This window comes from Podarcis melisellensis (genome assembly GCF_964234715.1).
Source record: "Podarcis melisellensis genome assembly, chromosome: 17".
NCBI classification, from domain to species: Eukaryota; Metazoa; Chordata; class Lepidosauria; order Squamata; family Lacertidae; genus Podarcis; species Podarcis melisellensis.
This window is the reverse complement of record NC_138534.1, coordinates 3,613,451-3,627,794: the sequence shown is the minus strand read 5'-3', so window position 1 is coordinate 3,627,794 and position 14,344 is coordinate 3,613,451. Positions and strand designations below refer to the sequence as shown.

Sequence of the window (14,344 nt, the reverse complement as noted above, 5' to 3'; positions counted from 1 at the left end):
GAGCAAACTGAGGGCTTCAGGAAACTCATCATCTTGAATTCTGCCCAGAAAGCAAGGGAAAGGCCCTGGAGCACTGGATTAATGTGCACCTGAAAATCTCCAGAGGAACATGAAACGTTGCCTTATAACCAGTTCAGGGCCCTTCCAGTCATCCTTTTATTGTGCCTTCATAATGATCTGTGCTCATGATGCTATCAGAGCAGTTATACACAAGGCCGCTTTCAATATTGTAAGTTTAGGGGTGGACATTCTGCTTCATTTCCAATCAGTCCATGCCCTGTAGCTTCCTGTTGACATATGGCAGCTGGTCATACCACAAGGCCCTGACTGATGCTCTTTGCATTAGATGCAGCAACGTTTGTCCTCCGCTTTCCTGGCCTGTATCTTGAGTGTTGTTGTTTTATTTTACCACATCACTTTCCCCAGAGAAACGTGCTTGTTACAGCTTAATCAGAGCAATGGGCAATTCAGCTGTTCTACGGATTGCCATTTGCTCCAATTTGGCGGTAAAGAGCAGGTTTTTGCAGAAAAAGCAGTGGAGAGGAAAAAACCATGCTTGGACATGGAGCTTTAAAGAATGGACCAGTGCCTGGAAAGAGTGTAGGCAAGCCCTTACATAACTTCAGTGTAAGAGCATTCTTGTATTTAGGTATTAGCTTCTCATTAAGATACAGATCCCACCCATTTCCTTTTGCAGTACTTGAAATGTGTGAAAAGGCAGCAGATCAGACAAGGAAAAGAACAGGCCACAACTATGCTCAAGGGAGGGAGTCAGATTACAAGTTGCCTCACATGGAATGAAAACCAAGATTCCACCTAGACCAGGCGTCTTATCCTGAGCCCTAGAGGGGCTGCCACTTTTCAAGGAGAACGAGGTGCATCTGGCACAGTTAACAGTTGTGCAGAAGACGTTCCACTCAAGAGGCTGAAATTCCTTCTACACAACCATTAAAAAGGCAGGAAGAGCCTGGTCCTCTTTTCCATCTGACCACTCCAATCCTGACTGCAAGTCTCAAGCTGGAGCCTCGCCCAAATTGCAAGTGCAGATTCTTGAAGTTAGGTTGCTATGGATAATTGGTGTGGGAGCACTTTCATCAGCCCCTCCACCTTTTATTTTTATTGAGCAAAGGTCCAGGGCTGGGATTCTGGACTTTTCTCAATAATGTTTTTTAAAAGTTAAATTAAATTAAATTAATTTTGGAAATGCAGTAAAATATTATAAAAAAAGGAATCACAGAAAGGGGGGAGTTGAAATGAGAGAGAGAGAGAGAGAGGTTGGTTTTTAGGGTTTTTTTCATGCTGTAAAACTAATTTTATAAATAAAAATTTAAAAAATGTTTTTAAAACCAGCACCCCAAAAACCCCTATTGCCAATACTCTTGCATAAGAACCTTCCTCACTGTCTTCTGTTTCAGCCACTCTCATTTAGCTATACTGCCTTCCATCTGCAACCCTGGTGCTATTTTAATGAAAGATGCTAAGCAAAGTAAAAAGTGCTACAGGCCAAACATGTCTGAACATGTGCAGCAAGGTACCTCTTATTTACCACTCAAGCAGCTTCCCCACCCTGAGCAGCCCACCTCCCAGATGCTGCTAGATGACAGTTTCCATCATCCCTGTCCATTGGGGCTGATGGGCATTCGGAGTCAAATATCTGGAGGGCGCCAGGTTGGGAAACGCTGCACAAAAGCAATTGCAGCCTGTCACCTGTTCACTTAGAGTTATTTATCAGACCTTCCTTCCAGGTCAAATGGCAGGGTTGCCATCTCTGCCTGAACCCTAATCTCGCTCTCTAAAAGAAATGAAACTGATATGACAATATGGACTTCAAATCAGTTTGCGATGATACATTGATGTATCACCCAGCCTTACTAATCAGCATGGCCAGAGGACAGGAATGATGGGTACTGTAGTCTGTTAACTTCCAGAGGAACATTACTGTTCTAGGTTATGTGCTCTCAAAACACTGCTAAATCTTATATCTGTGTACACCACCCTTGAGTTCTTTTTCACGCTATAAGTTTTTTCATATATGACTAAATCTTCAATCCAATGCCCATTTATCTTGAATAAACCCCATTAAACTCTGTGGTGTGCACTTGAAAATGTCAAGGCTGGTTGTGACAAAAGAAGTGTGTTGAGGGTATGCTGGACTGCTGGTCAACCAGAGCGTGTTGCCATGTATTATGGTGAATGGCTGGGTGCCTGTTCACATTTGCCACAGATTTCTTGCAGTGTGCCCCTGAATTTCTAGTCTACCTAACAGGGCAAGCGACAAACAGAAGGGGGGGGGGAATGCAACGTAAAATGAGTGCTCACAGCAGACCCCTCCGCTGTAGGATCAGCTCCAGCTTATTCCCACGTTCCTAACTGAAATGACAGACAGGCAAGTCCGCAGACCAAAATGATGGCTCAGTAGTGCTGTCCCTGTCACCCACTGAAACAAGTGGTTTCCCCTTTTATTTTCACAAGCACTACGTGAACATTCTTGCACTTATCTGTTAATTTGTTGTGTTATTAATTTTTTATTTTAAAGAAATCTAAGTCTTGTCATTGGAGTTTCCCCCCAAGCATTTCACTGATGTAAAGGCTGTGAGCCACTCAGCACCCTGAACCAGCCTCTGCCTCCAACCTTGCAGAACCAGTATCCCCCCCCCAGCAGCTTTGCATCCATCTTCACCCATAAATTCTTCCTGCAGTGTTTCTGAGGCAGGAGCTACACTCCATTGTCTGATTGAAATGGGTACTGGCTGCCTAAATAATGTATAAGCTGTTGATAGCAGAGAGGCCTGGCTGGCTGCGTTCGGCCAAAGGGGTAGGAGACCAAGGCTGATCAGTAATGCACTGACCCCTGGCAAGTGCCAAGCAGGAGAAGTGAGACACAGACACACACAGAGAGGCAGGCAGGCTTCAGTTGAAATGGATGGTTCACAGTGTTTTAAGGGAAGTATCTGTAAGGATGGATTGAGAAACCTGGATGAAAAGAGGAGGAAGGAGCTTGAGTAGGAGGTCAGCATCCACCTGCTGGGACTCAAACCAGGAGTCTCCTTGGTCTGTGGGCTAGTAGGGCCCCCATCCACTTGAGATCACAGAGGGGGAGAGGGAAAATGAATTCAATGTAAGTGAAACATAGCTCAGTTGGTAGAGCATGAGACTCTTAATCTCAGGTTCATGGGTTTGAGCCCCCATTGGCAGGGGCATAGGAAGGGTGTGTGTGGCCCACCCCGGGTGTCATCCTTGAGGGGGTGACAAAAGGGCACACTGCGGGGGTTGACACTTATTGCCTGTAGTGTGCCTGAGACACGCATCTCTCCTGGGAGTAACACAGTGGCTCAGGGCCGCGCGCTGCCCAAAATGGCAGCGTGGGGCTTGCGTCCACCAGGCGGACTCCTTGGGCAGCTTGCTGCACCACCCCCCTGGGTAGATCACCACAGCGCCCCCATGCATGGATTGCCGCAGCGCCCCCATGCAGCGCCCCCGTGCGTGGATCACTATGGCTTCCCTGTGGGTGGCTCGCCCGGTCCCTGCCGCTCCTGGTGCTGGAGCAGCTAACTACGCCCCTGCCCATTGGACAAAATATTCTCCATTGCAGGAGGTTGGACTAGATCAACTTCATGGTCCCTTCCAACTCCACACTTCTCTGATTCTATTCTCCCCGCCCTGCAACTCCAGGCTCAGCATAGCTCCATCAAAGGCAACCCCTTGCTCCCATCTAATCAGATCTGCATTTAAACACATTAGAATCTCTTCCTGACTTTGGCCTTGCTTCTATGGCTCACCAGATCTCTGCCTGCCTATTCTTCCCCATCTCCCTGCTGCTTGATTCTGGCCTTCATTTCAGCCCTCCTTCAGGTGAGCTTAGCAGAGCTCAAATCCTGGCATACCATTAGCTCAGCTTCCAGGTTGGCGGGCTTGTGGATCTGCTCCAGGATGCCAGCAAACTTTGGTCCTAATCCTGCCAGGGCTCCTACTTCAACTCCATGTCCTTCACTGCCTGTGGCCCAGTGCAGATGGTGGGTCACAGATGCGTTGGACAAAGGAGCCATCAAATTCAATGCATAATCATAAGATTATGACCACCATAATCTTGGTGAATCTCAAATGGAGAACACCATGCTACCAAGCAGAGCCATTTGCTATGATGAGGGCTGTACACATGTTGATTCTTTGAAAGTGAAGGAAGGTGAACCAATACTGGGCACAGTATTCAGTTTCCTTTAATGTATGAAAAGCAAGTTCCTTTACCTAATGGAAACAAAGCTATGTTGAGTGCTAAGTCTAGCAAATTTTTCTTGGAAATCAGAAAAACTGCTGAATCATCTTTCATTTGGGCAGATTTCTTAACCTTCTGGTTAAAGAAAAGCAGCAAAAATTATGCAAAATAATATTTTGCATATTTTATACAGGTAATTCTGCTGCTTGAGGATTTGAGATTTTTTGTCCCTGAACCCAGTGCTATTTTTCTAGAAAAAGAAGTGCTGGAACTCACCATGGACACCTCCCTTGTTATCTTAGAATGGTAATGGTGCCACCTGAGAGGCTGAGAGCTGAAAAAAGCCCTGCCTGAACCACAAATCATCATGTTCAGTTAAAAAAAAAATCCTTTCCCAAAAATAATCAGTCAGTCAAATCATGAGCACTCATGATAATAAGAGCCACATTCCAATGTATGCCAAAATTTTCTCATTTATATAATAATATACAGATAGTGGGCTACTAGTGGGTTTCTTGGCCTAGTAAAAATATTTGGCATCTTTGTGAGTTATTAATACAATTGTTTTCACTTATTGTTACAGACTGAAGGCCTTTCAAAACGCAATTTCTGCCAGGGACCAGGTTTGCGGGCCTCTCAATATCCCACCAGTGGATTAACGCACAGATGGATAGAAAACACGTAATCGGATGACAAGTGAAAGAGAATGAATGAGTAGCGGAAAATCAATGCATTATGGCAGTCTTGGGCACCCTGGCACTCTCCAGATGTTTTGGACAACCAGATCCAGCCAATTAAAGTCTGAAACACCTGGAGGGCGCCATGTTGGCAGAGGCTGGATTAGGGCCTGGATGGAGCTATGAGTGGAAGTGTCTGAAACCAAACCTGGCATTGATCTCTTGCCTGAAATGAACTTCCAAGGACAAGGAAAACTACTCATCAATTTCCCCCTGAAAAGGCCCCCTTCCCCCAGGCCATTGTACATTGTGTTCCCCCAGCCAGGTTCAGAAATAAGCTCATCTGGAGGAGGCAGGTGGGGGGGGGGACACGCTAGGAGAAATAAATTGAAGGCAGGGAATTAAACATCATTTTCTTCTATGCATTCTCCTCTGCAGTTGCCCCTACACACACACAGGAATTGTGCATTATCTTGGCAGACAAAGGTTTGGGGAAAAAACACACACTCAGTGGTTTTAGCAGGAGCCCCAGAGCTCACCTTCCTAGTATTTCCATCAGAAGTGGCCAATCCAGAGGCTTCATACTGCCTTCCAATCACAGCAGCTGGTGTTGTGCTATGCAATTCCCTGCTATGCCTGAAGTCCCTTTCCTAGGCTAGATCCCAAACTTGAACATTCATTAGGTTTTCAATTTAAGCATCTGATATCCTAATAAGGTACATTAAATATGTAACTGTAGAGATATTCCATAGAACATGTGGAAAGCCAAAGCAAGGTGCAGAAAATGCCCCAAGAAGAATTTCTGGGGTTGAATTACCCAAAAAATACTAGTGCACACATCTCTCTCCTCCACCCACAATTGTTTACATAATAGACTCTGGGCAGGACAGATCATACAGACCAAATAACAAATACAGACAAATAACATACTATACTAAATAAAGCTAGGAGAATTTGCTATCAATGGAGATACAACCATTCAATCAGAGGTGTCATTCATGAGCCAGGGCATCCTATTCTTCAAACTACAGGTGTTTATCGCCCTTATTACTTCTTATCTCCATGATAGAACTCTGCATATTGAAAGCCTGTTGTTACGAACATACAAATGGACTAATTTACATAGTATGCATACCAAAAGCACAAATCCCTTTACTTTTATTTTTAAAGGATAAATAACAACTTACAAATATTTTCTAAAAGTTTTAGAGATTAAAAGGCAGCACAGAAAGAAACCACAGAGAATGCTCTTGAAATGTCCCTTCCCACACTTCTGTTCTTTACAAAAGCAAGTGAAAAATATCACTCTTATTCCCAGCCCCCAAATCTGAAAATGACACCCCAGTTGTTGTTACAGAAAAGCTGTAGCCTTCTCTAAGGGGGGAGGGGAGAAGTTTGTCTGGCTGGTCTGGGACCAGAGATGGGGCAGGGTGGGGAGTGGCGGAGACATGACAAGGGCGACCTCAAGAAGGGGAAACACTTGAGTAGGTTACTTAATACAGGATTATATAAGCAGAGAAGGGGGGGGTGTAGGTGGATGCTTAGTTACTGGAGCTAACCATGGTTCTTGTGGAGAAAGCTAAAGAGAAAGCTAAATTATGGAGGAAGCTGAGGAGAAAACTAAATTTCCAAGGCTGGAAATTTCCTGGAGGACATTAATCTCTCCCTTAAAACAGTGTCCATGATAAGCAGAAGGTCTAACTAGAGAAGATAGATGCAGCACAGGTTTCCCCACATTTAGCTGTGAAGGGCTATGGGGTCCCTGCAGATCTGAAGGAGATTCCACACGCCATATAATTTGCTGTGTTGAAGATAGATGTGCGTAGAAAATAACAAGCATGAGGAACATTCAAGATGGCTGGATGAATGAGCCCAGGCACAGCTCTGTGGGCACCACAGACCCATGTGAGCAGGTGAGGGGAAAGAGATGGGTCGGCTAAGAGCTGTGTAAATATAATAGACTTGTGAAGTGTGGGTATGTGGTTGGATAAGCAGAATTTCTAAAAACAAGTTGTACACAGTGTCAATGTCAGAAGCAAAGAAGAATATATATATATATATATATATATATATATATATATATATATATAGTAAGGAGGAGAAAGGGAGCGAATAGAGCCTGACTTGCATGCTGACTGAACTGATGGAGGAGACTCCAGCCCACAAAAGCTGCTGCCACATTAAATTTCTCAGCCTCCCAGAGGCCATCTGACTCTCTGCTGTCTTTGCTGCAGCAAACTCAGTTACCTCTCTGGAAGTTGTCACTAGGAATGAAATTTGTGTGTGGCGTATTCATATGTCCCATTTGTTTGAGGGTGTTATTCGTGCATTGTGAGAGTTGGGTCTCCCCCTGGAACACCCAACATGTGTGGGGTCGAGGGGACCCTGCTCTTTCCCACCAGACAAGAAGGAATGCCTGCCTGGGAAGGGCATGAACCAAGGGAGAGGAAGGCAAGGCCCCTTTTAGGCCGCAGTGGACATCACCCTTCCAAAGTCCAGGTCTCACTTTTAAGCTGCGGCTTGGGATCCATGATTTTTATCTCACATAGTTAGGGTACCTTAACCGTTTACTTGCTCACTTTATCCAGGCCGGATATTTTCTCGCTTCCCTTCTTTTGTCCTATTTCTCTGCCAGGCTTTCTCCTTCTCTTGATCTCTGCTCTCTCTTTCCCTTTCTCTCTCAAGCTTTACTCTTTCCCTCCTCCCCTCCTGGTCTCCAAGAGATGCTTGCGGCACCATCTTGCCCAAGCCTCCTCTTTCCCACAGTGGCCATACAGACGCCTCGGGGACGCAGAGCACAGGCGACCCTTGGATCCTTCGCTGCTTGTTCTCACGACATATGGTACCCAAAGGTATTCTGCTTCTGAACGTGGAGGCTCCAGTCTGGCTACAAGCCACTGGGAGGCCTCTCGTCCCATGCCCTTCTGCAGCCAGGGCCCCAGACATCTGGTGCGGGCAGCGAATTCCACCAGTTCATTCTGCCCAGGGCGCAGAAGTGCCCGTCACTCCGTCCCACCGAGGGGTCGTGAAGTTCTGGCAGCAGCAGAGGCAGAGTGGGGGGGGGGGGGAGACAAATGGATGAACCTCAAAGGGAAGGGGTTCCCTCCCCACCCCGGGAAGGAAAGGCAAAGGCCGGGGGGCCTGCGGGGGGCCATCCCGGTCTTGCCAACCTTCCTGCCGCCCCCGCCCCCATTTGCCACCTGCTGCCGGGCCCAGAGATGCCTACGCTTCCGCCCCCCGCGTGGGAGCCCACAGGCCAGCCCCCTCCCCGCCAAGGCCCCCTCGCCCTGCCCGCCCCGCCTCCGCCAGACTCTTCCCCACCGCCCCCCCCACGCGCTGCCAATCAGGCCTGCTCGGCCAATCAGGAACAGAGAAAGCCAGCCCCGGCAGCCTGTGGAGCCCGCCCCCTCCCCTGCAGTTGCCTGGAAAAAAGCAAGCGCCGGAGCGCGCCCGCCCGCCCGCCCGCCTTGCCATCCCGAGCAATGCGCCAAAGGAGAGCGCGGAGAAGGCGCCCGCTCGCTCTCTCGCTCGGTGCCCTTGGCCAGCTGCCGGCGGACTCGGCGGCCGCGCAGGCAGGCTCTCCTCCCCCCGCCCTCGGCGCCGGCCGCCTGGTCTCCTCCACCGCCCCGTCTCCTTCCCAAGACGTCCTTCTCCGGAGCCGCCCGCCCTCGCAAGGAGCTGAGGTCGCCCTGAGGCCCGTTCGATGGCCCGGGGCGGAGCGGGCGGGGAGAAGGGAGCCTGCAGGACACGAAGCCGCGCATCTCGAGGGGAGAAACCCCCAAGGGAGGCTCACATCCCCTCGCCTCCTTCCAGCGCCGCTTTTGCGCTACCATGGGGCGTCTGGCTAGGCTAGCCTCTCCCGGGACCGAAGGGAGATTTGGAGCTGAGCGGGATCAGCCGGGCTCTGAGATGGAAGACCCCGCAGAATACCCCCCCCCCTTCATCCTCCTGCTGTCTCGGGCCTTTCTCGACCCATCTCCGCGTACTTCAGCCCTTTGCCCTCGGTTGTGTCTCTCGCCATCCCGCCAAGTGATACAGCGATCATTTCGTCTCCTTTCTTCTTTCGCAGTCTCCCTAGCCAATCCCTCGGCCCCTCCGTTTCCTTTCATTATCCAGCCCAAGCCACTGAAAGAAGCTGCCCCCAAAGGATCCCGAGAGATTCGTCCCCACATTCACATGTTCTTCCATCAGCCAAGACATTTTGGGGAGGGAGAAGGAGCAAGAGGAGGAGTGTTCCCCTCCCCCACCTACGACAGCAGGGATGGGGGAGGCTTGGAGCCGTCAGAAGCTTAAGTGGCTGCTGCCCCCTCCTCCTCCTCCTGCCCTCCGTTTAATGCAGGTACATCGCTGCAGTGGGTGGGTGGGTGGGTGGGAGATCCCTATTGGGCTTGAAGTACGCCCCCACCCACACCCCCTTTGCTGATCTGGCCAGGTACGTCACCGGCGCTGCCTCCTCTCTCGCGCTCCCTTTTCGCTCCGTGTGTGCGCGCGCGCAGCGCTCTCTCTCTCACGCACACACACACACACACACACACACGGTCACCACAGGAACATGTCGCTGTCACCTTGAGATGCGGGCAGGCATTGCAAGGTGCACCGGCCGAGAAATAGACGCCAAGGCGAAAATGATGGGAAGGGGCAGTAGAGGAGGTGGGAGCGGGGCCACGCGCGAGACGCGGGACGCTCTCCCCCCTCCCCTGCCCTCCCCATGCACATTTTGCCACTTCTCCCTCCCTAAAGCTGGAGCCGCTTTCGAATTCTGCCTCCTCCTCCTCCTCCAGGTCTTCTGCTCAACGCCTCTCCTCTCTTCCCTCTTCCCTAAATTAAAGGTTGCAGGGAAGGTCTAGTAAGGTTTTTTTTTTTAAAAAAAGAATCCCACCCGGCCCCCCAGCCTTCTTTTCTGCAGTGACTTGTCCGCACGCCATCCCGACCGCATTGCCCTCCCTCCCCGCGCACCCACCCCCAGCTCCGCGCATCTCTGCATTACAGATGACGGAGGCTGCCCGGATTCCCCTCCGCAAGAGGAGGAAGGGGGCGTCTTTCATCCATATCCCCCCTCCGGAAAAAAACCCCAGGCTCTTTTATTTTTATGTTTTGACCGACAGTCTTTTCCATCTCTCTTTATTCCCTCAACTCCCCTCCAAAATAGAAAGTCTCCTCAAGAGGAGCTACTTACCAGGCCATGCTAGAACCCAGGAGAGACTGAGGTGGGGAGGAGGGAGGCAGGTGAGGGAATCCGCTGCGGGGAGAAGATGAAGCGTGGGGTGGAACTGCGGGTCCCTCTCTCTCTCTCTCTCTCTCTTGGCCCGGATCCAGTCGAGAGGAGGAGAAGAAGGAGGGGGAGCTTCCTCGGCCTGATTTGCCCCCCTCAGGAGGGGATCGAGGGAAGGGGAGGGTCAGGGCAAGGGTGGGGGGAGCCGGTTGTCTACAGCCCCGGGGATGCTGCGGCTGGCATCGCAGCGGCTACATCCTGCAAGGATGGAGAGAGCTCGCTGAGCGCTGGTCCAGCTGCAAATCTCAGCAGAGCGGGGAGGGGGAGACGAGGGGAGGAGGGGAACTGTGGTGCAAGCGGGGGGGGGAGGGAGATGTGACTGGAGGCCGAGAACCAATCGCAGATCTCAGCCTCCTGCACCCCCTCCCCCACTTCACGCAGCCAGGTCCATCCCCCCAACTCCTCCTTGTTCTCCACACCTCCCCAAATCAAGAGACACCCATATATGTATTGCTGGAACTCACAGATGGCTGCTTCCTCCCCCCACTCCAGTCCCGGTGATGGTACGTTCCAAGCAGCCTCTCCGTCACTGATGGAAAGGATGCAGGGATGCCGCGATGGAAGGACCATCTGCTTGGTGCAGATCGTACCTGCCCCTGTAGCATCCCAGCCACAGCCACAGAGTCCTTGGCCAAGTGGGCAGCTCCGGATGCCTGAGTGGTGCTGCTGCTGGTGGTGGATGGGCTGAGAGGGAGTGCCTTTCCCAAGGCCATCCACGGAGCTTCATAGCCAAGTGGTGATTTGAACCTGGGCCCGCCCAGCCAAGCCTCAAACTCTTATCCATTGCATTCTAGCGACGCAGACACAGAGTGGCGGGACCCAGCTAAGGGTGCCACACACAACAGAAGAGAGGGCTTTTTCAGCCATTTCGGCAGGGTGCTGTGGAGAGTCAGGAAAACTGCCCTTGCCACCATGTCACCCAACACCACTACTATGATGGAGGGTAAAACGGAGGAGCCCTTTACCCTTTCCTCTACTCAGAGCCTATTGCACTTGCTCCTGGTGCTTATGCTGGATCCTGCAGCTATTGAACAGAAAGACACCTGGGTGAATTTGGATCAATCTAGCTGATCTCCTGTGCCTATCTTCTTTCTGTCCTCTTGTTTGTGCAGTGCTATAATCCTTGCCAGGTTTGGGGTCGTTACAACTGTCTGTGATCTCTCTTCCAGTCAACTATTCTCATTTTTTTCTCCTTCTGACTGCTGAAAACTTCATGAACAGGGCCACAATCCACCTCAGCGCTTGGTTACACATGTTCAATCCCATCTAAATAATGAAGTGGCTGAAAACAAACATTCCTGATGTTCAGCTACCTTTCCATACTGCCTGATGAAGCATTCTGTAATTTGAAGCTTGCATTCTCTGGTGACAGAATAAACTAGTCAGTCAGATTACACCTGTCACCAAAACTAATTTGTGTTAGAATTGAACACAAATGTATCAGAAGACTAATCCCATCCTTTTCCCGTCCCCTAAAAAAAGTAGGCCACTTTGCAGGATTGTTTCCAAATATTCTCCAGTCTGTGTGTGTGTGTGTGTGTGTGTGTGTGTGTGATGCCACTTCACCCTCCTCAATGCCCTGGAAGGACTCCAAGTCTGTGTATTGAGAAGGATGCAAAAGAGTGACCAGGTACACAGTTGCTGCTGTTGCCACTTGCAAGAGCTACAATAACTAATCACAGGGTTGGGGGGGGGGGGATAAAACTATGCTACTGTCACTGCTTGTAATAAGTCTCACCTCTGAGAAACTGCAAGAGAATTTCACCCCAACTAGGAAGAATTTAGTGAAATGGTCTTCAGCTTCCATCTCCAATTTCTTTGTCCACAAATAAGAGGTGATTCACTTAACCAGGCACACAGATTTGCCCCCAAAATTGACACTCTGAGCAGCTATCTTCTGCAAAACAGAAATCTAAGAGATCAGCATTTGCTACCATAGAAATATTATTGTCCTTCGTTTTGTACAGGTTTATGTTGCCACATCTAGCGTGCTATGACCCATCAGTGGCGTAGCGTGGGTTGTCAGCACCTGGGGCAAGGCAAGTAATTTGCGCTCCCTAACCCATGGATTTGCGCCCCCTAACCCGTGGATTTGCGCCCCCTAACCCTAACCCCCAGATGTTGCGCCCGGTGTGGCCGGCCCCCCCTGCACCCCCCACGCTACGACACTGTGACCCATTGAGATGAACACAGGTCTTCCAGATGCTTGAGAAACAGGTCCCTATCCTGTGTGTTGCTGTTACGATTTATGGAGCAGCTTGCAGTTCTAGGCTGGCAATGAAAACAGGAGGTTTGGTGGGTGTGGTGGTGTAAACATTGCACTTACCAAGGGTTGCTGTGGAGCTATTGATGAAGGCTGCAACTGATGCAATTCATAGTGGTCTGACAGAGGTTACCAAGTGCAGAGTGGATGCCCTGGTGTCACTGCTTTTTCATTGCCTACAATCAGTGCCATTAACTACGAACCCCAAAATATGGGGTCCCCTTCAAACCAGTTGATTTGCAGCATCTTGCAGAGATAACCAGTGCTTTTTTCTGGGGGTACACAGGGGTACGCATGCCCCTAAACATTTTGTGAATCTTTGTACTTTTGACCATTTACTGTATTTATTTTTCCGGATTTGAACTATAAAATGGTGATTTTCTTGAGTCAAAATGAGAGTACCCCAAACATTTTTTTTAAAAAAGCACTGGAGATAACCCTGCACCCCACAAACTGAGCAATTGATACACCAAACATGGGGTTTGTACTTAACATTAACTATGAACCCTAAAATTTGGGGTCCCCTCCAAACCTTCCTACAAACTGTTGTCTGATGATGGCGTTGGCATATAAATACCAAAAGAGCCCAGATCTTCATTTCTTTGAGACAACCAGTGGTCTCAGGCTGACATCACACCCAAGGAAAGTCCAAAAATGCAGGCAGATATGTTGATCTACGTATTTGGATCAGGTTCAAAATCTACCATACTCCAGAATCCTGTTCCCACTGTGACCAGCCAGATGCCAGTGGGAAGTTTGCAAGCAGACCAGAGTACAACAGCGCTCTTTCCACTTCTGCTACCCAGCAGCTGCTGTTCAGAGGTATGCTCAAACCCCTTCATCATCTTGGTTACTCTTTTCTTATCCCCCTCCCCCAGCTTTCTGAGAACCTTACTGAGATGAGGCACCCAGAACTGTACACAGTGCTCAGGTGCAGTCTCACCACAGATTTGTATTATAACATTATAATATTGACACTTTTATTTTCAATGCCTTTCCTAGGGATTCCTAACATGGAATTTGCTTTTTTCACAACTGCCACACACTGAGCCATAGCTGTCAATGTTTTTCCTTTTTAAAGGGAAATTTCCTTATTCCGAATAGGATTCCTCGCAAGAAAAGGGAAAAGTTGACAGCTATGCACTGAGCTGACACCTTCATCAGGGCCAAGGTCTCATTCCTGCTCAGTCACTGTCAGTTCAGACCCCTAGCCATGGGAAGTTACATTTTTTTGCCCTGATGTACTTCACTTTTAACTTGTTTACACTGGATTCCATCTGTCATATTACTGTCTATTTGCCCAATTTGGAGGAGATCCTTTTGGAGTTATTCGCAACCCCCCTTTGTTTTATCCACCCTGCAGAGGTTGGTATCATCTGCAAACTTTTCTATCTCACTGGTTACCTCCAAATCTAGATAATTAATGAACAACTTAAAAATTGCTGGTCCCTAGCACTGATCCTTGGTGGACTCTGCTTCCCACAACCCTTTGAAATACTGTCCATTTCTCCTCTCTGCTTCCTATTTCTTAACCAGGACCTCTCCTCTTCTCCCATGACTGTTAAGCTTAATCCGGAGTCTTCAGTGAGGTACTTTATTAAAAGTGTTTTGAAAGCTGAAGTACACATTGTCAGCTGGATTGGTTGTGTGGATGCCATTCAGACCCAGTAATTTGGCAATCTTCAATTCTCAACGAGGCCTAGAAATTCATCACTTGTCACTATTAGTCTCTATTATAATCAAGCAGCAGTACAGAGCACAGAACTCAATTTATTAGACCTAGCATTAGCACAATCGTAAGCACAGTTTCCTGGGAGTAACTGCATTGAACTCAGTGGTGTTCAGTGGTGCTTCCTTCAGACTACAAAGGTTCAACTTTCAAAGTATATAGCGCTTTCTTTACCGAAGGATCTTCAGTG

General features: G+C 49.1%; 1 protein-coding gene across 9 annotated transcripts in view; it reads right to left on the bottom strand.

The window, feature by feature from the left end:
- ATP2B3 (ATPase plasma membrane Ca2+ transporting 3) overlaps positions 1–10,422 on the bottom strand; it is a 120,481-nt gene extending 110,059 nt beyond the window's left edge. For 4 of the 9 annotated variants that reach the window (XR_014163923.1, XM_081893815.1, XM_081893814.1 and 1 more), the window contains exon 1: positions 10,067–10,421. The gene's annotated coding sequence lies outside the window, so the exon portion shown is untranslated. Of the gene's footprint in view, positions 1–10,066 lie in introns of all 9 variants that reach the window. The other 5 variants (XM_081893816.1, XM_081893817.1, XM_081893820.1 and 2 more) reach the window with 2 other exon arrangements.
- Positions 10,423–14,344: the final 3,922 nt, after the last annotated feature.